This window comes from Eurosta solidaginis, chromosome 3 (assembly GCF_040869045.1).
Source record: "Eurosta solidaginis isolate ZX-2024a chromosome 3, ASM4086904v1, whole genome shotgun sequence".
In the NCBI taxonomy this organism is placed as follows: Eukaryota; Metazoa; Arthropoda; class Insecta; order Diptera; family Tephritidae; genus Eurosta; species Eurosta solidaginis.
The window spans coordinates 128,683,016-128,709,267 of record NC_090321.1 but is presented as its reverse complement, the minus strand read 5'-3'; the positions used below and the strand labels follow the sequence as shown (position 1 = coordinate 128,709,267).

General features: G+C 43.7%; 1 protein-coding gene across 7 annotated transcripts in view; it reads left to right on the top strand.

Annotated features, from left to right (window-relative positions):
• Positions 1 to 26,252, top strand: part of LOC137244275 (synaptic vesicle 2-related protein) — a 2,198,928-nt gene that overhangs the window by 1,982,395 nt on the left and 190,281 nt on the right. The window lies entirely within an intron of this gene.

Genomic DNA, 26,252 nt, shown 5'->3' with positions numbered 1-26,252 from the left:
ATTCGAACATAGGGTATAGCGAGTAGGAATGCAGGTATCAAAAAAGCCATCAATTCTACTGTAAAATATAGAGATAGCCGAATCGACATCAGTGAAAGCATAGAGATCCGACCAATCATGGGAAGCCAACAGATCATTGAGCATAATGAAATTCGCTTTGTAGAAGCATATAGATCGGGGACGAGACTGTACTTGAATCCTACGGGGTAGGCTGATATCAAGTGATATCTCTAGCGTAGGGTGAAGAGGGTCTTCTGGAAGGGATAAAGGTGGTATTTGGGTAAGGGCAGTACCCACCGAGTCATCCACAAATACTAAATCCAGCATTTTATTTCCACTATTTGGAACATTGTTTATCTGTAAAAGAGATGAGTCTAACAAGCAATTGAGAAACTCATTTGAGCAGTGGGAGTTAAAAAGTTTGAATCACTTATATTAACCCAATTAACTGTTGGCAAGTTAAAGTCACCAACAACAACAAGTCGATCGTTGTCTCCCAACTGCGAATGCAAATCGCAGATGACCGAGCTATGACTAGCATAAACATCCATATCCGAACGAGGTGGTATATACGAACAGCAAACAATTACGCTATAGCTACCGAATGAAAGCCTAACTGCTATGAATTCGATATGAGAGATATTTTCCAGCGAATTCAACTCAGATGATAGGTTAGATTCAACAGCAATAAGGACACCTCCCGCTCTAGAGATGCGATCACGCCGATAAACAGCATATTTATTTGAAAACACCTCAGAATTGTAATTATCAGGCTTTGGTCAGGTCTCCGTAAAAGCTACAACTTGTGCAGAAAAGTTGAAAGAATTAAGGAAGAATGGAACAAGTTTTGATCGTAAACCACGAACATTTTGGTAATTAATGAGAAGACGGGACAGATCAGCAATTACCTTTGTGTTGTTATTACTGTGTTCGTCATACCGTTTTTTGGCTGTAATAAAACAGGTTCGGCCCTCGCCTTTCTTGTGAACAAGTGAACCACAGTATGCTTAGGCCAAAAAGAGGAATCAAGTACCTTATCTAAATATTCATCTGAAAGGGATATTTTAAATGAGGAGATGTCTCTCTCATATTTAAAGTTAAATTTATACACATTGATGTTACTAGTGGATGCAACACCAAGTTTAGAGCAAACGTAATGAGCAACGCTATTTTCGGTAAGCGAGGCGTGTAATCGGGACACAAATACAGCCCTACGAGGTGGCACGGCAGTCACCAGCAAACGAGTAGCGGATAGCGTACCAGAGAGCTGGGAAGGTGTGGCCGTTATAGAACAGTTGACAGAAAGCGCATTGCTTGACCTAGCGTTGGTTATCGAGCCCGTCAAAGAAGTACTATTTTTTCAGGTACACTTGAATCGCCAGCAACAACCCCAGTATCGGTAACTGTTATTGTTGGAGCTAAAGATACCGGTGGGGGTGTAGGATGAATTGGGGAGTCCAGCGAAATCAACATTGGTGACGTAGAACAAACAGCCGCAAAGGTACCACTATTAGTTCGTGCATCGTTTAATTTGCCAGAGATCGTCTCACTGGAAGTCTCGACACAGCCTTGTGGAGATTCCTGAGCTGCATTGTTCATAACGTCTTTGGAAAGTCTGTTCGTATCAGTCAACGCGGTTGAAGGGACATTCGTAGGAGGACAGCTATGCCCCTGACTCGAAGACAAGTTGGAGTCATTTTTGGGCATACATTTCTTACGTTTTGGGGATTCAGATATCACCTTCAATTATTTAAAGTGAGCCTCCATCGTTTTGAATCTTTAGTTAAGGTCACAAAACCCAATAAAAATGTTGTTGAACTCTTTCTGAGTTTGCCTCATAAAAGCTCGCATGTCATTTTCTAAGGGACCGACAATCATGACATGTCCAGTTCAGTCCAATTTTGCTGGATATTAGGTCAACCACCCGACCACCTATGTGAGAGAAACCGGCACAGATAACATGAGCCATATTATCACAGAGCCAACAACAAACATAAGTATCACCACAGGGAAATTTTCTTTTGATTGGTGCACTTCTTGACATAGCAATCCAACATAATTGCAAAGTTAAACAAACCCAAAAGAAAAATAGGCAAAAGAAACTATAAGTATAGGATAAATTGAACAGCTGTTCAAAAAATATGGGCGAGAGTTATTTTGGAGCACTGGATGCAAATAGCAAGACGGCGTATAGCTAGCAGCGAACACAACAGAAAGCAATCAACGCAATGACTATGCAGGCATTCCCAGACTTGGTTTTGGCAGACAAGAGGTTCTACGTCAACGAAGATGTAGACCAGAGCCGGCAACACAAATACTAAAACAATTGCATAAGTTTGTGTAAAAATTGAGTGACAACTCCCCACAGTGTGCTAAAAGAAAATGTGGACTGTGAAGTTCGAAATTAAAAAGGACTCTGGTTATTTGATTTCAAGCTAATCCTAACAATATTTACTTATATTCATATAACTAAGAAAGCGGAGGTCGAGCTAGCCAGATAAAACTTTTTATAAAAGAAGGTATGTTGTTTCTTCAATGCAAAATTTACTTAAAAAAATCACTTTTCCATTAAGAAAGAACTATAAAACAAAGTAAATGTAAAGATAGAAATATATATTTTCAAAACATAAAGTTATTCAATAAAAAAAAATGTATAAAAATTAATAAAACTAAGTAGAACGTATAAGAAGTTACTTATATTAAATTGTCAATATTTATTAATAATTAATTAATTATTATTAGTTATTAATATCTAAATTGTCAATATTAATATGTATGTTCAAAGGAACTTAATAATACTAACTAAAACGTATTAAAAGTCACTTTAACCTTGCAGCATATTGTTTTTATTATGTGCCCAAAAAGTAGCATGGACTTTTCCTTTTGCATTCACTGTTGATTTTAGTGAGTGACAAGCGTAAGCAAACGATCGTGATCGCACATCGTTAGTGTCTGTGTGAAAATACGAACTCAAATTGCACAATGTGCAACTTTTGGCCGGCTCTGCTACAATGCAATTGCAACACAATGATGTACACCAGAGCCGGCCACACAAATATTAAAACAATTGCATAAGTGTGTGTAAAAATTGAGTGACAACTCCCCACAGTGTGCTAAAAGAAAATGTGGACTGTGAAGTTCGAAATTAAAAACGACTCTTGTTATTTGATTTCAAGATAATCCTAACAATATTTACTTATATTCATATAACTAAGAACGTGGAGGTCGAGCTAGCCAGATACAATTGCAATTGAAACATATTCCTGTGCAAGCACATCGCTAACCTGCGTTGGCAAAAGATATGATTATACTGTCTTCGATAGATAGTCGGAAGAGCGGCTACTCGGCGAAGTAGAGATGACCGTTGTGTCGGTGGCAGCAGTTTCAACAGCAGTTTCTAACTTTGCACCATCCGTACAGTGTGATGAATGCTTCACTGTCTTTTCCAATTGCTTGGCGCCAGCAATTTTTGCTGTTTGTAAAGCTTTAGCTGTAATGCAAATATATAGATGGGTTAAAGTGGTTTTCGTATGTTATTCAACAACTCACCCTATACCATCATCACAGCCTTCTCATCGATTTTGAATATGTGTACTGTTTCAGTATTCAGACCCAGTTCGTTTGGTGCAATATTTTCGATTTGATGAATATTTATACTATCCGTTAGGCAGACAATTGGGTGCGTTCGATTCATTCATATACTGTGGGTATTTGAGCCGTAGACGCAATGGCAGATATTTTGATTCTCTTTGAAGTGTAACATTTGTAAACAGTTGGGTTTATCTGCTGTCACCATCACCACTAGAGAGCTATTTAAGAAACGCTCGACCAAGATAATATGTTGCGATTTACGCGCATAGATTTCTTCCACCTTGTCACAGTTATTGATGCAGAAAACGCGAAAGCCATATTTACCATCCAATACGGAAATGGAACTGTAGAGGAAGAAACATTTTACAAAATTTAATAAAATCAAAAAATGATAGTTCTGTTAAAATGGGGTAAAGTATTGTATGTTAAAGTATAGCGAAGTTTGAATAGGTCTCATTCTTCATTCTTAGAAACATGTACGGATGTACCTCGTAAGATATTAAAAATCCTCAACGCTTTTTTTGCAATAACTTAAAAAAACTCATATTCATCAAATTTCTGTTTAACTTCTAAATATCAATAGCTACCTTTACCACCAGAAGGAGTCACTATTGCTTCTAGACCTATGCTGTTGTTTCCTATATCGATGAGCTTTGTAATAAAATAAACAGCTATCTCCCCAATCTCTCCCTCACTAGGGTAGGCACCTCGTCGTTGGTGTGAGGGCTTAGCCGAACTCCATAGCGCCCGACTATGAGGCGGAGCTGTTTAGGACTGGCATCTACGCCGTTTTGCCTCATAGGAGGTCGGCGGAATGTCGGTGACCAAGAACTGCCAACCCCCTAATCCAGGGTGTTATGCGAACCGTGCCTATTGGACAATTTGCAGCCAGGGGATAAATTCGTCTGTATTCGAACGGAGCCTTCCCGATACCGGACCACCTCGGGAAGTATTGATGGCCTTACCATAGTAAGGGGCGCTGCTGTGGCTGACGTATATAATACTGAACCGCTGAGCCCGCCTTGTCGGGCTGGTGGTCGTACGACCAGGATGAACGACTCTTTACCAAATTGTAATAAGGAGGATGATAAGAGGACTGAGTCGCAAGCCAAGGACGACGAATACGCATTAAGCGATGCGTCGGACTCGGCGAGCGAGAGTGGTGCTGATTAAATGAACTCCGTGTTGGAAAAGCACACAAATGAGTAGAAGAGTGGAGAAGGGTACGGAGCAGGGGAAGTAATTTATAAAAATTAATAAAACTAAGTAGAACGTATAAAAATTTACTTATATTAAATTGGGAATATTTATTAATTATTAATATTTAAATTGTCAATATTAATATGTATGTTCAAAGGAACTTAATAATACTAACTAAAACGTATTAAAAGTCACTTTAACATTGCAGCATATTGTTTTTATTATGTGCCCAAAAAGTACCATGGACTTTTCCTCTTGCATTCACTGTTGATTTTAGTGAGTGAAAAGCGAAAGCAAACGATCGTGATCGCACATCGTTGGTGTCTGTGTGAAAATACGAACTCAAATTGCACAATGTGCAACTTTTGGCCGGCTCTGATGTAGACCTCAAACTTGGCGGAGATATATATACCCAAATCATATTAAGTGGCCTTAAGAAAAACGTGCGGCCACCGTGGTGTGATGGTAGCGTGCTCCGCCTATCACGCCGTATGCCCTGGGTTCAACTCCCGGGCAAAGCAACATCAAAATTTTAGAAATAAGATTTTTCAATTAGAAGAAAATTTTTCTAAGCGGGGTCGCCCCTCGGCAGTGTCTGGCAAGCGCTCCGATTGTATTTCTGCCATGAAAAGCTCTCAGTGAAAACTCATCTGCCTTGCAGATGCCGTTCGGAGTCGGCATAAAAACATGTAGGTCCCGTCCGGCCAATTTGTAGGGAAAAATCAAGAGGAGCACGACGCAAATTGGAAGAGAAGCTCGGCCTTAGATCTCTTCGTAGGTTATCGCGCCTTACATTTATTTATTTTAAGAAAAACGTGCTTAACACACTTGTGGCCCAAGAGACAGTGTTCGGTTGGATACTAACCGGTCGTATCGAAGCACCGAATCCAACGAAGAGGATCATGTCCTTCTACAACGAGGTTGCGTTGGACAATCAACTGAAAGCTTTCTGGGAGGTAGAAAATGTGCCCAAAAATAAAATATTAAATGATGAAGAAAGGTATTGCGAAAAATTATTTAAAGAAACAAAGAAACGTGATGAAGATGGAAGATACACCGTATCACTACCATTCAGGCAGTATTACCCTAATAATATTTATTTATGACCGTCCCTGAAACGCGCATGCTCAATTCTTTCGAAATGAGGGGCGGCTGTTGAGTGGAGTGTTGTCAGAATATGAAACGCTTGGACATATGAGAAAATTGAAAAAGAATATCCCATCCGGCGATACGGATCATTACTTCCTGCCCCACCACGCCGTTATTAAAGCAGAAAGTACCACTACAAAGGTACGCGTAGTATTTAATGCCTCGAGCCCTACGGCCAACGGTAATAGCTTAAACGATATTCTCCTCCCAGGCCCAGTTCTACAAGCCGATTTACCCATACTAATCCTAAGATGGAGATTATACCGTTTCGTCTTCAATAGCGATATCGAAAAGATGTATCGACAAATTTGGGTGAAAGAAAATCACACCAAATTTCAACGCATTGTGTATCGCACTTCCCCGGATGACCTTATTAGTCTCTACGAATTAAAGACGGTTACCTTCGGAGTGAATTACGCGCCATATCTCGCGATAAGAACGCTCCTACAACTGGCAGACGACGTATCAAATTCACACCCTACAGCGGCTAGCATACTGCGAGAATACATGTATGTAGATGACGTGTTAGCGGGTGGACATACGATCACATCGACCATTAAGGCCAGAGATGAAATTCGTCAAGTCCTAAATTCAGCGGGCTTTCCACTTCGCAAATGGACATCCAATTCAGAGGACATTCTAAGGGACATCTCCAAAGCAGACCTGCTCTATGAAAACTTCCTGGCATTCGAAGATAGCAGTTCAGTTAAAGCATTAGGAATTCGATGGAATGCCCTCTCCGATTTATTTTATTTTAAAGCAGGGACGCTGGACAACCCGGAAAACATTACGAAGAGAGCGATAATATCAGCAATCGCCAAACTTTTCGATCCCTTGGGATGGCTGGCACCAATGGTCATTGTGGCAAAAATACGCATGCAGAGTATATGGTTAGAAGGCAGCGCTTGGGACGAACCAGTATCGACCATTACGTTGGAACGACGGAAAACCTTCACCGACCAATACCATGAAATCGATAAAATCAGTATATCTAGATGGGTCAACTTTTCTCCAGGAACCGACATCGAGATCAATGGATTTTGTGACGCATCCGAGAAGGCTTACGCAGCAGCCGTTTACATGCGCGTGAAAACGGATAACGACATCCGGACAAACCTGCTGCCAGAAAAAACCCGAGTAGCCCCAGTGAAAATTCTTTTTCTCCCACGTTTGGAATTTGCGGAGCCGTGCTGTTAGCGGAAATCACCGAATCAATTTTCGGGAACCTTAAATTGGGACCAGTGAGAGTTCACCTGTGGACGGATTCAACGATCGTCCTCGCATGGATAGGGAAACCGCCTTGTTCCTGGTCAACCTTCGTCGCACATCGGATCACCAAGATCATCGACATGGTCGGAAATAAGGACTAGTCGCACGTGAACTCAGAGTCCAACCCAGCAGATTTAGATAGCAGAGGATTACCTGCGTCTGAATTCGTCAACAATTCGTTGTGGTGGCAGAGACCTTCTTGGCTGCAAGAAGACACTTCCCAATGGCTAGCACAAGAAAGTGACTACATCACCTCCGTAGAGGAAAAGAGGGAGAAGACCTGCCCAACAACAACAGTAAATATTACCGATGTTCTCCAACGCTTTTCAAACCTACCTAGGGCTTTACGGGTGCTCTCATACGTTATGAGGTTCTACCGAAAAACTCACCCCGAAACAAAAAATTCATTCCATGTCATGTCACCTTTAATCTCCCCTGATGATATCAAATCAGTAACTCAACTTGTCATTAAAATCTATCAGAAACAACATTATAGTTCAGAATATAATGATCTAAAGGCCGGAAAACCAATTTCAGGGAAAAGTGCAATACTCTCACTTAATCCCTACTTAGACCAAGATGGAATCATTCGGGTAGGAGGGCGACTCGGGGCGTCACAGGACTTAGCTTTTAATGAACGCCACCCAGTCTTCTCCCATACAACTGCACGTTATCCCGTCTGACAGTCCTAATGTTTCATCAACAAAGACTGCATGGGGAAACCAACTCATGTTACGTCTGATACGCACCCAATACTGGATACCTAATGTAAAAACCATGATTAGGGCAACAATTCATAATTGCAAAGTTTGCGCCATACATCGTAAACGGGCTCAGACCCAGCTGATGGGTATTCTCCCTCGCGAGCGCACGACATTCAGCCGTGCATTCATGAATACTGGAGTCGACTTCGCGGGACCTTTCGACATTAAAAGTTACCGCGGCAGAGGGTGTCGACTATCCAAAGTTTATATCTGCCTTTTCGTGTGTTTTTCCACACGAGCAATTCATCTGGAGGCCACTACTGACCTCAGCACACGATCATTTCTTACGGCATTTACCCGTTTCATATCTAGGCGCGGATGCCCAAAAAATATGTACTCCGACAAAGGTACGAACTTTGTCGGAGCCTCACGATCCCCACGATCAGAATTCAAGACTTTCATCTCACAAGCGCGAGAGAACGCTGTCTCCAAATACAGCTACCAGTCACTCACTTGGCATTTCATCCCTGCGGGCGCTTCCCATATGGGGGGGGGGGGGGGCTGTTGGAGACTGGAGTGAAAAGCTTCAAAAGCCACTTCAAAAAGATAGCCTCGCCACACAAATTCACCTTCGAGGAATTCCATACACTCTTGTGCCGCATCGAGGCATGCCTGAACTCGCGGCCGTTCAGCCCGCCATCCATGACCCGATGGACCTAGAGCCGCTCACCCCAGGGCATTTCCTCACGGGCAGCCACCTACTGGCTCCGCCAGAGCCCGATGCTAGTGAGAGCCCTGCCTCGATGATCAATCGGTGGCAGAAACTCAAAGCCCTCCATCACACTTTCTGCAAGCGATGGAAAACCGAACATCTATCCGAACTTCAAATACGAGTGAAGTGGAAACACCTACAGTCTAATCTAAAACCCCGAGACCTAGTCGTTATCAAGGAGGACAACCTTCAACCCAACGAGTGGAGATTGGGGAGAATCATCAACACACACCCAGGCCCTGAGAACCGTGTGCGTGTTGTTGGTGTCCATACAAGCAAGGGTCAAATAACTAGACCAATTACGAAATTGGTCCTCCTTCCGTCCCACGACAAGGAGGATTAAATGTAAGGGGCCAAAGTCCGCCTTACAAAACCCCAAAACTCTATTTCCCCAGACTACCTAAAATCAGAGGCCTACGGTTAATGATAGCACTCAAAGCATATTCAGGAACCCGCGTCTTCGTGTCTCTCTATCCCTAAGCCTGTGTTTCTCCCGAGCCATATATTATAATCAACCCCCCGGTCTAGTGAGTGTGCGAGTCTACCGGAGGGGAAACCTAAGTCATACTACGCGATGGCAATGGGAAAAGGGAGCGCGGGACATGAAGACGCGTTCAACCACGCGTCGTAATGCCCCGTTATCCCTAAGCTTGCGTCCCTCCCGAGGCCCTAATTATAAGCAACCCCCCGGTCTCGAGACGAGTCTACCGGAGGGCAATCCTACACCTTACTACGCGATGGCAATGGGGAAAGGGAGCACGGGACATGAAGACGCATTCAACTATGCGCCGTGATGCTCCGTTACTCCTGAACGTGTTTTCTCCCGAGCCATGTATATTGTGTTTTTTTCTTTTATTCTTTACCCCGGTCTCGTGCCGAGTCTACCGGGGGGAATTCTAAACCTGTCTCGCTTCCCAAGGCAGTCGGTTCTATGTACCGGAGCGACTCGGGATTTTTCCCGACCAAGGACTGTCATTTCAGTGTGACCCCATTTAATTTGTTCCGTCCGTCCCACAAATTGTCATCCTCCCAGCAGCTCCTTGCAGCAGGTCTGCTACATATTCTCTTACTCCGGGAAGGTATCGAACCCAATCCGGGTCCGTCTCCTGACCCCGGTCATGAGAAATGGTTTTGCTGCATTTGCCAGAAAAGAAACTTTTTAGGACGGTCATACTCTGTTCAGTGTGTCTCGTGCAAGGGATGGTTGCATCGGACAGGTTGTTCTGGGCTTGATCCCAAAACCCGACGTCCACGTAACTTTTATAAATCTTTTGTGGCTCCTTGCTGCTCACGCCCAAGGGCGTCCCGTAGTCTACGCCTAAGCGTATCCCCACTACCTTCCAGCAGCTTCGCTGCTCAGCAAGCCACAACAAGTACCCGCTGCTGCTCGCGCCACACGGCGCCAACAACTCAAACAGCTGATACCACTCATGACTACTACCTTCGTAGTAGAGCTGGTAGCAATGCTGAGCATCAGCCCCTGCCCCCGTCTTCTTCTCCCCCCCTCTTTTCTGGCAGCAATCGTGCAGGTCAGGGAAACAGACTCTTAGTCCCTGCCTCCGTTTGCACCGTCTGCCAGCACAGAATATATAGGTTTGCGACATCCGCTCAATGAAGCTCCTGCCTTGGGTGGTGCCACTTTCCTAGATGTTCTGGTCTCCGCGACGGCAACCCCCCGACGGGTTTCATCGCGCCATGTTGCCAGGTCGCAAACCCAAATCATCCGGGTACCCCAATGCTTGCCCAAGGGCGCCCAGTCCCAAGGCCACAACAGCAATTGCGTCCTGGCCTTCCACAACCTAGGCGTAGTCACCCCTCACTTACCCCTAGAGTGGCGGCGTCACCCCTCATGCACTTCAGAATTCTGCAGTTCAACTGTAATGGACTAACTGGGAAGATCACGGAGATAGTCGATTTCATGAAGCGGCACAACATCCGCATTGCTGCGCTTCAAGAGACTAAACTCACAGCAAGATCTGCATTGCAGACCTGCTCTGGTTATAATGTCCACAGGAAAGACCGCGAGAGCGGAAATGGAGGCGGCCTCGCGTTTATTATACACCACTCTGTGCAATATCATATATTTGATCCTGGCATCGACCGCAGTGACAATGTCTTAGAACGTCAAGGCCTATCTGTCCGGTCAGGCGATGCAAATCTAGAAATCATCAACATCTACATCCCACCTGTCACCTGTTGCCCCAGTGGATACCGCCCTAATATCGAGGCCTTACTCACTGGCAACAATCGCATTATCTTAGGCGATTTCAATGCCCATCACGACCTATGCCATTCAAACTTGCGGGCGGACAGTAGGGGTGAGATGTTGGCGGATCAAATAGACGAAACGACGTTCTGCACAATAAACGGAGACGCCCCCACACGTATGGTAGGAAGCTGTCATAGCTCGCCAGATATCTCAATCGTGAGCGCAGAACTCGTAAACTGCGTCAACTGGCAGCCGATGGTAACATTGGCATCCGACCACCTGCCCATACTTATTTCGTTCGAGCGTACTGCCGACTTCATCGTCACCGAAAAACGCACTTTCATAAACTTCAAAAAAGGAAAGTGGGAAGAATATAAATCTGCAACAGACAGCAGCTTTGCTGCCCTCCCTATCCCGACTGATGCCCGCCAAGGGGAGCGTGCCTTCCGTAAGGTCATTGAATCCGCCTCGGCACATTTCATTCCCGCCGGGAGAATTCCCGAAATCCGGCCCCACTTCCCGGCGGAGGCCGCGAGCTTAGCGAGGGAACGCGACCTTATAAGACAGCTTGATCCAGGCGACCCCCAAATAAGGGATATAAACCAACGCATCAGATTGCTTGTGGACGAACACAAGCGGGCGAAATGGGAAGAGCACCTAAGAGGTTGTAACCTCTCTACCGGTGTAGGTAAACTTTGGTCCACCGTAAAGTCCCTATCGAATCCGACTAAACACAAAGACAAAGTTTCCATCGCCTTTGGCGATAAGGTGCTGTCGGATGCGAAAAAATGCGCGAGCGCTTTCTGCCGACAATATATAATGCATCCTACGGTCGACAAAGATAGACGGAGAGCCAATAGACACGCACATAAACACAAACTCAGCGCGCCACCAATTACCATCACCGCTAGAGAGGTTGAGGACGCCATTGGTCGCGCTAAACCATCCAAAGCAGTGGGCCCAGACGGCATAGCCATGCCGATGCTTAAAAACCTAGGGAAAGAGGGTTTCAAATACTTAGCGCATGTCTTCAACCTGTCTCTTTCCACCTTTGTCATACCCGAGAAATGGAAAATGGCCAAGGTGGTCCCGCTACTAAAGCCTGGGAAACCAGCTAACGTAGGTGAGTCATATCGTCCGATATCTCTCCTATCGCCAGTGGCAAAGACGCTTGAAGCCATTTTGCTCCCTTATTTCCAAGCACATTTGCAGCTAGCCCCTCATCAGCATGGCTTCAGAAAACTCCATAGCACTACCTCCGCGCTAAATGTCATTAGCACCCAGATAAATTGCGGTTTGAATCAATATCCCCACCATAGAACAGTACTCGTAGCGTTAGACCTATCAAAAGCTTTTGATACGGTCAACCATGGCTCGTTACTGCAAGACCTGGAAGGGTCCACCCTTCCCCCATGTCTTAAAAGGTGGACCGCAAATTATCTGGGTGGTCGGCAGGCATCGGTGCAATTCAGAAACGAAACATCAAAACAAAGGAGAATTAAACAAGGGGTGCCACAGAGTGGTGTCCTATCCCCGCTTTTGTTTAATTTCTACATATCTAAGCTACCTTCACCACCGGAAGGAGTCACAATCGTTTCCTACGCCGATGACTGCACAATAATGGCCACAGGCCCAGGCCCAAAGATCGATGTGCTATGCAATAAAATAAACGGCTATCTCCCTGATCTCTCCAGTTTTTTCGCCTCGCGAAACCTGGCATTGTCACCGACTAAATCTTCCGCGACCTTATTTACAACATGGACGCCCCAAATGTCGACCATATTGAACATCCACGTCGATGGCACTACGCTACCGACTGTCCTACACCCCAAAATCTTGGGTGTGACGTTTGATCAGGATCTACATTTTGGTGCGCACGCAACCGCAATTGTTCCAAGAATTCAGAGCCGTAATAAAATCCTCAAATCCCTTGCTGGCAGTACCTGGGGAAAAGATAAAGAAACGCTCTTGACCACATACAAATCAATTAGCCAGCCGATTACGTACTACGCTTCACCCATATGGTCGCCAAGCCTAAAAACCACCCACTGGAAGAAACTACAGGCCTGCCAAAATACTACTCTCAGAATCGCCACGGGCTGTCTTCTTATGTCCCCAGAACACCATCTGCATAATGAGGCGAGAATACTCCCCATCAGGGAGAGAAATGAGATGCTGACTAAACAGTTTCTGTTGAATACCCAAAAACCTGGGCATCCCAACAGACATCTGATTGACGAACCAGCACCGCCTAGGGGCCTAAGGAGTCATCTCCGTAAGCATTTTGAGGTAATACGGCACCTGAGAACCCAGCCGTATGAAGCGGAAAAACACAAGCAGGTCCTTGGTGAACTCCATAGACAGGCGTCGGACCTTTATGTCGGGAATTGCCCGGTGAATCCAGTACTTGAAGAAAAATATCCAGAACTCGCAGAAGAGGAACGCATACTCCCCAGGGAAACGCGTGTCACTCTTGCTCAACTTCGTTCTGGATACTGTAACAGGTTAAACTCTTACCTATCCAGAATCAACCCCGACATACAAAATGTATGCCCTGCTTGCAATGTGTCCCCACATGACACCAACCATCTCTTTAATTGTAATGTGGAACCAACGCCTCTAACACCCCTTTCCTTATGGTCCACCCCTGTTGAAACGGCAAGATTCCTTGGACTCCCGTTAGAGGACATTGATGACAATTTATGATCGGTCGCGCCTATTGGGTGGGGCGAGCATTGCTACAACAACAACAACAACAACTAAACCTGTCTACTGGTGGGCAATGGGGAAAGGGAGCGAGATGCACGAAGACACGGGAGAGCTTACAAGCGCTCGCAAACAAAAAACATTTTTTCCTAGGTTTTTTTTAACAATACTAACCGGAGGTCCCCTGAACAGAAAACCCCACAATTCACTCGCTCACCCAGAGCGAGGACACCAGAAGATCCCCAAATTCACTCGCTCGCCCCGAGCGGGGACACCAGAAACCATCCCATAACGAGGACATCATAAAAGCCTACCGCAGAAGGGCAAACCGATCTGCCACAGAACCTAGAGGCTTTCAGCCCATTATCTTTCTTAATTCCCAGCAAATCAACCCAAGTTCACTCGCTCACCCAGAGCGAGGATCACAGAACACCTACGCACTCGGCCAAATGCCCGAGGCCAACAATAAAATAGAAACCTGCAATACGCATCGTCATTCGAAGACCGTTGACCATAGGGTTTATGAAAAGTATCGACACCAAATAATCGTGCGCTTTCGTAAACCTATGAACATCCGAAACATAAACCGATTCCACATTCATCGTTCCACGTCAAAACTCCGACTGGCAAATCGATTCAAAGAGGTACCATAAAGAAATGTCCTCATTGAGCAGAAACCAATATCGTCCACTATGTGGTAAGAACTCCATAGTTCAACTAAACCCACCTTAAAAAAAAAGGTGGAAGGGGAGACGATTTCTGCCCGTGGCGGCAAAAGATAATTATATGTTTAGTGTCCAGAATCACTAAATCCGACAAAATTATGACAAGCTGCTAACTCCATAACAATCTCAATACATCTTAACTTGTCAAGCAATGGCGCTTTTCGTTCTGCTGAAAAATTTTTGTGAATGGAGTTAGCAGTTTTTACAGAGTCCTGCCATTTTTAATTTTTAATTTTTCGAGAAGCTTTTCATGGCAGAAATACACTCGGAAAGCCGGCGAAACCACCAGCGAAGGGCCACCGCATTCAGAAAACGTTGTTCCTAACTGAAAACTTTTTTACATGCCATAAATCGGCCGAATGTATGGAAATTTGGTAGTGAGTACCGGTATGGACACCTTTTTCAAAGATCCATCACTAGCGATCTTTTGCCCGCTTCTAAAATATTAACAAATTCTTATTAAAAATAGTTAGCTCACCTCACCTGCACGTATTCCCATTTTTTGGTGGACCGATTGAGATCTTTTTGAAACCTTTCACTATCGTTCCTCTCCCGTCTAAGGCAGTCGTCCATCTCTCATAATTTTCATTGTCGGCTAATTGAAAAATCATCCAGCTCGAAAGTATTTGCATTCGGTGAAGACTTGAAAGGGCTAATGTCCTTTTGCAATGGCTTTAATGAAGCTGTGTAACGTTCTAATGGTATCATAAGACCTTCCGTAAACTGAAGCAAATTTCGGCGCAGCAACACAATTTGTACATGATCTGGTCATTGTGAATGTGTTTTTTGAAACATGCATCAAATTTTGACCAATAATTCTTCAACCAAATACCTGGTTTTTTATCACCACAGGTGTATGCATTTCGCTACATACATTGTACGCAAAATATAATCTTTAAATATTTCATTGCACAATATAAATCTACTAAATTAAACAAATTAATTTATACCTTTAATTAACCGAAATGCCTATTTTCTGTGCCAATCCAGTATAAATATGTAGTGACGAAAAGACCATAATGGAAGCAATGAATGCCTTAACACCAATAGTTGACCATGGCCATTGTGAGTACGGTCAATAGACCTTCAAGCCAAACGCCTTTGAATATAGTAAACGCCAATAAAATAGTTACTAAAGGTTTAAGTGTTTTGTTAAGATCATGACGTGAGAATAGCCACGGTTGTAATGTGTTGAACCAATAAAACATTCGATTCTAAACATTTTTAAAATATAAATCCAACCAAGACCATCCCACCCAAAGCGTATATCAACATGATACCCTTGTTGGTATGCATTCCATCCCCGCCACCAATAACAAATATTTGTCCATTGTGCACAGCTGCACCAGGAAAATCATGCGTTTTTCTTCATAACGAATATATATGGTTGTCCCAATCGCACCACTATTTCACCACTTCCCAACTGATGACATGTATAACCTGAATCCCAAAGCAATATTTTAATATGATTAATAATGCAAATATTATACCGCTATCATTAATGCAATGATAGCCTTTCTCCATATCATATGTAGCATAATCACCATCCAACAAAGCGGCGCGACATTCGCCCTGTATGGTGCGTGAAGCAAATTTTGCTGTGGCAATATTCTCCTCAGGCCATAGAGCGGCACGATATGGTAAATATTTGGATGTAGTTTGCTCTTGTATAGCATCGAGGAGTTTAGCTGGCTCCAGAATGCCGGATGGACGTACAACTTGTAGCAAATCTTCAAGTTTCATCAAAGGTAGGCGCAAATAGGAAACGACAGAATCAATGTGATGTTTGAGTGGTGCTCGTACCACTCCCATACAGCTAAAAAAAAAAAAAAATTCGACTTCGGGCGCAAAAAATGAGTCTCTACTCAACACTTCCTCTAATGATTCCTTGGATAACGGTCGAAAAGATTCATGTAGAAAAACATCTGTAGCATTTCGATCCATGAATGTCAAACAAACTTCAGTAAGCTTTTCTAAATTATATAAATGCGCAGCATCTAATATAGTGCAAACATTGTTCAATGCCAAATAGTGCCGTAAATATTGTGATATAGAATTTTCTAATTTGTCGATTTATATTCTCCTCATCCATTTGTGCGAGTGGCATACGCCCTGAATATATGTATTTTAGCAAAGCTTTAAAAGCCTCAGCAGAAATTTGCCACTCAATCTCGCTCTGTCTTGATTTGCAGAGCACGCTAAACAGTAGCGCACGAAAATATTCGCTACGTGCAGCCAAGATAACGCGATGTGCCGGCAAGCGTTGATTTTCCACTACAAAGGTAACATTCGAGTAGTCATCGTTCATGCAAAGTTGGGCCATTTGTTCGGAGAATCGCTTTGTAAGTTTCACTTCATCACAACTCGGCTTTGTCAGCGAGAGCAATTTATACTGACTCTGGCTACTCATCTTTATGAAAGTGCCGTTTTTTTTGTTAAATTTCAGCACTTCTTTTGAAAGTTAATATATTATACTATATATTATTAAATAAAAGGCAAATAAGTGCAGTGACAACACTCAAAACGTATATGCGATGAGATGGGTAAAATCGTGAACACGTACAAAATCCAGATATTCCTGATAACGCAAATATTTTACTTTTCTTTGCTTTAGCTTGCAACTAAAATTTATAGAATTTGAAGCGTTTTGTCCGGCAGGCTATATTTTTAAAGAAGTAGTTATCTGAAATGAGACAAAGAATAAGAAATTAGAATATTCATAAAATTATAAAAAGGGAACGATACGGGCATACTTATACTTATCCATCATCCGTTTTTCTTCATAATGAAAATTCATTCAAAATGTCTGTATACTCATTTCCATGAATGAATGACATTTTTGAATGAACTAAACAAGGTTGCCACTCGTCTGACTTTGCCTTTTTTGTTTCTTAAGCGGTGAACACATTTTAGGCGTTACCATGGGACCACAACTCGGATCCGTGAGATCCGACAAGCACGACAAGTTATACGCGAGCTAGGTAGGTGCAACAGCTATGGTTCGGGACACAAAAAAAAAAACAGACAACGAAAGGAGAAAAGAGTCCTCTATTGTTGGAATTTGGAAATGCTCGCGTTTGAGGCAAGCGTTCAGTGGTTTTTGTCCATGCAAATACGAAGCCTACCATTTGGGGTTTTTACGATTTGTAAGCTATTAACCCAATTCGTTGGCTAGTCGACAGGTGAGATTATCTTGTTGTAGTTGTTGTAGTAGTGCTTCGCCCCACCCAACAGCTGCGCCCGATCACAAATTGTCACCAATATCCTCTAACGGGAGTCCAAGGAAACTTGCTGTGGACCATAATGAAAGCGGTGTTAGAGGCGTTGGTTCCACATTACAATTAAGGAGATGGTTGGTGTCACGTGGGGATACATTGCAAGCGGGGCATACATTTTGTATGTCGGGGTTGATTCTGGATAGGTAAGAGTTTAACCTGTGCTTGTGTTTTTTTGCTTCATACGGCTGAGTTCTCAGGTGCCGTATTTCCTCAAAATGCTTACGGAGATGACTCCTTAAGCCCCTAGGCAGTCCTGGCTCATCAATAAGATGTCTGTTGTGATGCCCAGGTTTCTGGGTATTCAACAGGAACTCTTTGGTTAGCATCTCATTTCTCTCCTGGATGGGGAGTGTTCTCGCCTCATTATGTAGAGGATGGGATTGGGATGCCCAGGTTTCTGGGTATTTAATAGGAACTGTTTGGTTAGCATATCATTTCTCTCCCTGATGGGGAGTATTCTCGCCTCATTATGTAGAGGTGTTCTGGGGACATAAGAAGACAGCCCGTGGCGATTCTGTGAGCAGTATTTTGGCGGGCCTGTAGCTTCTTCCAGTGGGTAATTTTTAGGCTTAGCGACCATATAGGGGACGCGGAGTACTCAATCGACTGGCCAATTGCTTTTTATGTGGTAATGAGCGTTTCTTTGTCTTTTCCCCAAGTACCGCCTGCAAAGGATTTGAGGCTTTGGATTTTCGGAACAATTGCAGCTGCGTGCTCACCAAAATGTAGATCCTGATCAAACGTCACATCCAAGATTTTGGGGTATAGGACACTCGGTAGCGTAGTGCCATCGACGTGGATGCTCAAAATGGTCGACATTTGGGACGTCCATTCTGTTAATAAGGTCTCGGAGGATTTAGTCGGTGATAATGCCAGGTTTCGCGAGGCGAAAAAACTGGAGATATCAGGGAGGTATCCGTTTATTCTGTTGCAAAGTTCATCGATCGGTGGGCCTGGGCCTGTGGCCATTATTGTGCAGTCATCGGCGTAGGAAACGATAGTAACTCCTTCTTTTGGCGAAGGTAGCTTAGATATGTAGAAATTAAACAAAAGTGAGGATAGGACACCACCCTGTGGCACGCTTTGTTTAATTTTTCTTGGTTTTGATGTTTCATTTCTAAATTACACCGATGCCTGTCGACCACCCAGATAATTTGCGGTCCACCTTTTTGACATGGGGGAAGGGTAGACCCTTCCAGGTCTTGCAGTAACGTGCCATGATTGACCGTATCAAACCTTTTTATAGGTCTAGCGCAACGAGTACTGTTCTATAGTGGGGGTTTTGATTTAAGCCGCAATTTATCTGGGTGCTGATGGCATTTAGCGCGGTGGTGGTGCTATGGAGTTTCCTGAAGCCATGCTGATGACAGGATAGCTGCAACTTTCCTTTGAAGTAGGGTAGCAAAATCGCTTCAAGCGTCTTGGCTATTGGCGATAGGAGAGATATCGGGCGATACGACTCTCTATGTTAGCTAGTTTCCCAGGCTTTAGTAGTGGGACTACCTTAGCCATTTTCAATTTTTCGGGTATGAGAAAGTTAGAAAGATACAGTTTGAAGACATGTGTTAAATATTTGAAACCCTCTTTCCCTCGGCTTTTAAGCAACGGCATGGCTACGCCGCCTGGGCCCACTGCTTTGGATGGTTTAGCATGACCGATGGCATCCTCAACCTCTTTGGCGGTGATGGCAATTGGTGACGCGCTGAATTTATGTTTATTTGCGCGCCTGTTGGCCTTCCGTCTGTCTTTGTGGAACGTTGAATGCATTATATATTGTCGGCAGAAAGCACTCGGGCATTTTTTCGCATCCGACAGTACTTTATCGCCAAAGGCGATGGAAACTTTGTCATTGTGCCTAGACGGATTCGATAGGGACTTTACGATGGACCAAAGTTTACCTACATCGGCAGAGTGGTTACAAACGCTTAGGTGATCCTCCCATTTCGCCCGCTTGTGTTCGTCCAGAAAATCTGATGTGTTGGTTTATATCCCTTATTTGGGGGTCGCCGGGATCGAGCTGTCTTATAAGATCACGTTCTCTCGCTAAATTTGCGGCCTCCGCCGTGAAGTGAGCCCGAATTTCAGGAATTCTACCGGCGGAAATGAAACGTGCCGAGGCGGATTCAATGACCTTGCGGAAAGCACGCTCCCTTGCCGGGCATCATTACGGATAGGGAGGGCAGCAAAGCGGTTGTCTGTAAAGGATTTGTATTCGTCCCACTTTAGTTTTTAAAGTTTATGAAAGTGCGTTTTTCTGTGAAGATGAAGTCGGCGGTACGCTCGAGCGAAATGAGTATAGGCAGGTTTCGGATGCCAATGTTACGATCGGCTGCCAGTTGACGCAGTTTACGAGCTCTGCGCTCACGATTGAAATATCCGGCGAACTGTGACAGCTTCCTACCACACGTGGGGGCATCTCCGTTTGTTGTGCAGAACGTCGTTTCTTCTATTTGATCTGCCAATATCTCACCCCTGCTGTCCGCAAGTTTGAATGCCATAGATCGTGATGGGCATTGAAATCGCCTAACATAATGCGATTGTTGCCAGTGAGTAAGGCGCTGATATTAGGGCGGTATCCACTGGGGCTACAGGTGGCAGGAGGAATGTAGATGTTGATGATTTCTAGGTTTGCATCGCCTGACCGGACATATAAGCACTGACGTTGTAAGACTGTCCCTGCGGTCGATGCCGGGATCAAATATATGATATTGCACAGAATGGTATATGATAAACGCGGGGCCGCCTCCATTTCCGCTCTCACGATCTTTTCTGTGTACATTATATCCAGAATAGGTCTGCAGTGCAGATATTGCTGTGAGTTTAGTCTCTTGAATCGCAGCAATGTGGATGTTGTGTCGCTTCAGGAAATCGACTATCTCCGTGATCTTCTCAGTTAATCCATCACAGTTTAACTGCAGTGTTCTTAAGTGCATAGGGGGAGACGTCGCCACTCTGGGAGTAAGTGACGGGTGACTACGCCTGGGTTGTGGAAGGCTAGGACGAAACTGCTGTTGTGGCCCTGGGACTGGACGTCCTTGGGTAGGCATTGGGCTACCCGGTGTATTTGGGTATGCGGCCTGCAACATGGCGCAATGAAACCCGTCGAGGTGTTGCCGTCGCGGAGAGCAGAACAATCAGGAAAGTGGCACCGTCCATGGCAGGAGTTGCATTGGGCGAATGTAGCAAACATATATGTCCCGCAAACGGTGCAAAGGGAGTTAGGGATTAAGAGTCTGTTTCCCCGAAATATACAATTGCTGCCGGAAAAGAGGGGGAGAAGACGGGGGCAGGGGCGGATGCTCGTCATTGTTCCCGACTCTACTACGAAAATTGTAGGTATGAGTAGGTGCAGCCGTATGAGTTGGTGGCGCCGTGGGGCGCGAGCAGCAGCGAGTATTTGTTGTGGCTTCATGAGCAGCGGGGCTGCTGGAAGGAAGTGGGGGGGGGGGGGGGGGGCGCTATGGCGCATACTACGGGACGTCCTTGGGCGTGAACAGCAAGAAGCCACAAAAGATTTATAAAAGTTACGTGGACGTCGGTTTTGGGATCTAGCCCAGAACAACCTCTCCGATGCAACCATCCCTTACACGAGACACACTGACAAGAGTATGACCGTCCTAAAAGGATTCTTTTCCGGCAGATGCAGCAAAACTATTTCTCAGGACCGGAGTCAGGAGACTGACCCGGATTGGGTTCGATACTTTCCCGGAGAAAGAGAATATGGAGCAGTCCCGCTGAGAGGAGTTGCTGGGAGGATGACAATTTGTGGGAGGGACGCATCAAATTAAATGGGGTTACACTGAAATGGCAGTCCTTGGTCGGAAAAAATCCCGAGTCGCTCCGGTACATAGAACCGACGGCCTTGGGAAGCGAAGATGATCTTGTCTCGGACCATTGTATTAAGTCCAGCCTTTAATTTGTCCACCAATGACAGACGAAAGAACGTGTATTACGGGAGTCCCTGTCGTGAAGACTTACCTCCGGTGTAAAAACACAGATCAATGTCCGTTGATCTTCGGCCCAACAAGTTGGTACCAAATGGGTGAGCTGGGGTGTTCAAGTCAACCAGCCTTGGTTTGGCCGAGGAGGACTATCCATCCTCCTCTTCCATTTTCGGGTAATGGCACCCGGTTGCACGGCAACTCCACCGCGAGTTCCGTGCTTGCCTCAGAGTCCCTCTTTCATTGATTTTGATATCTCGATATCTGATTAACAAGTTAACCAGATTGAGATATTGTGTTTTTGTCGCAATTTAGGAATGTGACCAACCTTTTCTGTCCTGCAGTGTTACAACAATGTATAAATACATTGTTAACGACGGAGCTTGGTTTTGCTTAGATATTGCTTAAAGGGCCGCACTACGTTGACAAACAAAGTGAGCTTGGCATCCAATTATGCTCCGTCTTAAAACACCATCACAATTTAAATCAAGGGATGTGACCAACCTTTTCCGCACACAGACCTGTGAGTGCCGAGTGCCCGCCTCAACAATGCCCCTCGACATCGCTTGAGGCCACACTACGTTGACAAACATTGTGTGCCATATTGTCTACTCTTGGCTTCCATTTTTGCTACTAATTTCGATCCAATTTCCACTCAATTACGCAACAATTATGCACCGATTTTCCTCCAAATAAACTCCTACCACAATTAAGGGATGTGTCCAACCTTTTCCGCTCACAGACCTGTAAGTACCGAGTACCTGCCCCAGCAACATCCTTGCACTGCAGTCCGCCACACTGCAGTGATTTGACAACGTCAAATCTACCACATATAGGATGTGGTCATCCACACAGCGAACGCCTCCTATTCGCTTACGCAGTCTAAAGCAGCCTTAAACATCTCAAAAGACGAGATGAGCACCGGCGCACTCGTACAATTATCGATTGTTTTTCTGCTGACGATAGACATGCGTTCCTTCACCATCTTTCGTCAACTTATTTGCAGCATTTTGTCACAAATTAAGGGATGTGACCAACCTATCATCTGCCCCACAGGGTCAGTTTCTCAATGAAATTGGGACTGCCGTGGCAAGCGTGAGACCGAATTCCCTTGGGTTTGCACGCCCCAAGGGAAAACAAGTCTACTCAGAGCGTGTGTCATAAGTGAACTCTATTTGAAACCACAGCCACCGCGATGCTCCCACAAGGGGGCCATCCCAGGACAGGAGGTGAGACCTGAGTACAAAGCATCGTTTGATGCAGTGCACCAGATCACACTGGCTTCTCCTGCTCCCACGGTAGCAGTTTTTATAAAGACCTTGCCTAGGGTCCCACAGGGTGATACACCGCGTCCACCCTGCTACCTTTCGAGTAAAACACCTTACTCATGGATTGGGTACCCATGGTATTATGGTCGCCTTTTACGACCGGTATACCTACCGTGGGCATATTCTAACCCCTAACCCATAGGGGGAGTCCACCAATGACAGTGGGATTCGTTTCTTGTAGTGCAGGACTGGTTGTGACTTTTCTTTTAGAATTATCGAAAACTTTCGGAAAATTTGCCAAGTCCGCCAAAAATGTCATTATTACATTTGGCAAATCTTTTCCTTGTAATAGAAACGATGGCACAAACGTCTATTCGTTTGATGAGATTAAATCGACACTAAGTATCAAGTCCCAGAATTGGTTCAAAATTGTCATCAACAACAATAAATTCCGCCGAATATTTCGTTCGTAGGACCAAATCAAAACATTCCAATTTAACAATTCCGTGAATACTAATTTTATTGTTACTATAATCGAAAACAGAGAAATCATTTTGCCGATCAAGAGTTTTAATATTCAATTTCCTAATTCGTTTCGCCGGCACACAATTTACGTCAGCGCCAGTATTAATTTTGAATTCTACTGTTTCGCTATATATCTTGGACCATTTTCCATTTTCTTTCGAATTTATTCTATAAATTTATTTCATACAACTAAGCGTGTTTCCAAAAGCGTTACCACTGTGAACCAAATTACCTGTGAGATCACTCCAATTAAGTCCAGCGACGCTCTTATTTTCCGATTGTTTTTTGTTGTTTGAGAAAACTGCTGGTTTCCCTTCTGATTTGCGACACATGGCTTGGAATTGCCCATATTTGGGAATCTTCGGCAAATAGCTTCTTTTGCCTTACATACCATATTATGCTTTGGATCCCATGGTTTAGCGCAATTAAAGCAAACACGTTTTGTTGTGTTGATCGTATCCACCTCATGTGACGATGATACCGTAGTAACCAATAAATTCTTTGAATCCAAGATTTCTTTGTTGACATTGGACGATTCAAACGTTTCACAATAACGATAACCCATTCAACTTTTTCGTCCCGACCGTGCAACAATTTTAATTGTAGTTTTTTGTCGAACACACCGGTTATGATTTGATTGTGCATCGGTACTCGCAACGCTCCAATTGAGTACGTAGTTTCGTAGTAGTTTAGTCAAAAATTCGTTAAACGCTTACTTCTCCTTTTAAACCAAATTATTAAATCGATACGATTCCATTGTAACATTCTTTAGTCGCAAACAATGCTAATCGAATTTCTTCAAGACCTCAGACAATGTGAGTTGTTGAATTTCTTTTACAACACGTTCTGGTTAAACATCCGCTGCCGGAATTGTACGATTTACAGTGAATTTCCCAACAATGAGTTTTCTGAGCCACCATTTGGGTATAATGTGTTGTATATATTCGCACCCTTTGTGCCAATCAACTATAGAAACATGGCAATTTTTTTTGGTTCCAGTTGAGCGTTCTTGTTGTTTGCAATCATGTAAACCGAGAAATCACGTTTCCTAATTTTTCAAATCCACAGCAATCCAGTGACTTCTGACACCATGTAAAATGTATACGAAACAATACTTTTTATGCCTTAAATTAATAGCTTTATTAATATTAGTTGTTCTCAAAAATACTGAAATGACATGCTTGTACATTCGTGGTTGATGCTCAGCTTAACATCTGACAATACACCCTGACAGTATAATTTGGGTGACAACTCTGGTAACACCAAACACAATATCATTACAGTATCAGTGGCATCCTAGGGTATTTCACTCTTCCATCAATGCTTGGGTGGCCAGATTCTGTTACGATGCAACAAATAGGTGATGTGGAGAAAGCCCGGGGGCTCCTACGAACCACAGCGTGGTATGTATTCTTTGAACAATATCCGTAAGCTGGCAAACCGTAGCCGATTTTAGAGAGGATTATATCTCCAGTAATGTTAGTAAGAATTTCCGTATGGGTTAGACAACGTTTGCTTAACTATATTTAACCTAGAAAGCTTATGCTGGAGTCATTTATAATGTTAACGTTATTACAAAATTGATTTAATCTAACACATTTACACATGTTTTCTTCAATTGTGAATAGACTGATGCTTTAGAATAATTTGGCTGATTTTATAGAAAGCAATAGTAAATAAGGTAACTGATAAGGGATAACCTTGTGGTATTCCATTATGTAATTCGTGAAAATTCGAAAATTCATTATTTACTTTTGTTTTGAATCTTCGATTGGTTAAAAATTATTTGATAAAGCTTGGTACTGAAGTTCCTTTTGCTCAACTGGCATAAGATAAGATGTACTCCGATGCCTTTTCAAAGTCTATTCTCATTCTTAAACAAGGTTGCGGTTGGATAAAGCAGAGGCGCAAAATTTTTCAAAGAATTGTAACGAATTTTTGAAAATTCCGCTTATTTGAATCCTTCTGCTAACGTTCGAATCGCTAAACTGTTGAATAAGTTACTCCGATATTCTGTATTGCAAAGTCTATGCTCAATTATTATACACGGTTGCGGTTGGATAAAGCAGAGGCGCAAAATTCTTCAAAGTATTGTAACGAATTTTGAAAAATTCAGCTTACTTGAAACCTTCTGCTAACGTTCGAATCGCTAAACTGTTGAATAAATCACTCCGATATTTTGTATTGCAAAATAGGCTTTATTAGACTGCTTTGGGAGTAGTACATTTATACTTCATAATTATACTTCACTTCCCAACTGATAGCGTGTTTAAATAAAATTGAATAGTCATGCCTCAGCTTGCGCTGCTTTTATACCTCGTCTGCATATTTCCCCTAAGGTCTAGACGTTTCGCCTTCTAGAATAGTTGTATCTCCTACTTGGTAATTTCTATATACATGTATATTTGTAGTTTATTTTTATCTTATAGCCATATGCGGGTGTATGGGTAAGTAACTACCTGATTACATGTGTTTTTGAGTATCTCTTCGTTGCCTTGTATGTATGTGTGTAAATGATGATTGCTTTGTTCATGTACACAAGAGTGGCAGCTCGCTTTTTTGTTGTTGTGCCTTTATTTACTAACAGCTGAGTGATGCTAACATTCGCTACAGTATAGTAGGTCGATAGTACCTTGCCCATCCTTAAAAGCTCCTCACGGGACTGCTTTTTGTAATATACCACAAAATACGTATAGATATTATTTTTTTATACTCAGCTGAGCAGAGCTCACAGAGTATATTAACTTTGTTCGCATAACGGCAAACCGTAACGGCATAAACTAGTCGAGATAGATATAGACTTCTATATATCAAAATGATCTGGGCGTCCGTCCGTCCGTAAACATAACAACTTGAGTAAATTTTGATATATCTTGATGGAATTTGGTATGTAGGTTCCTGGGCACTCATCTCAG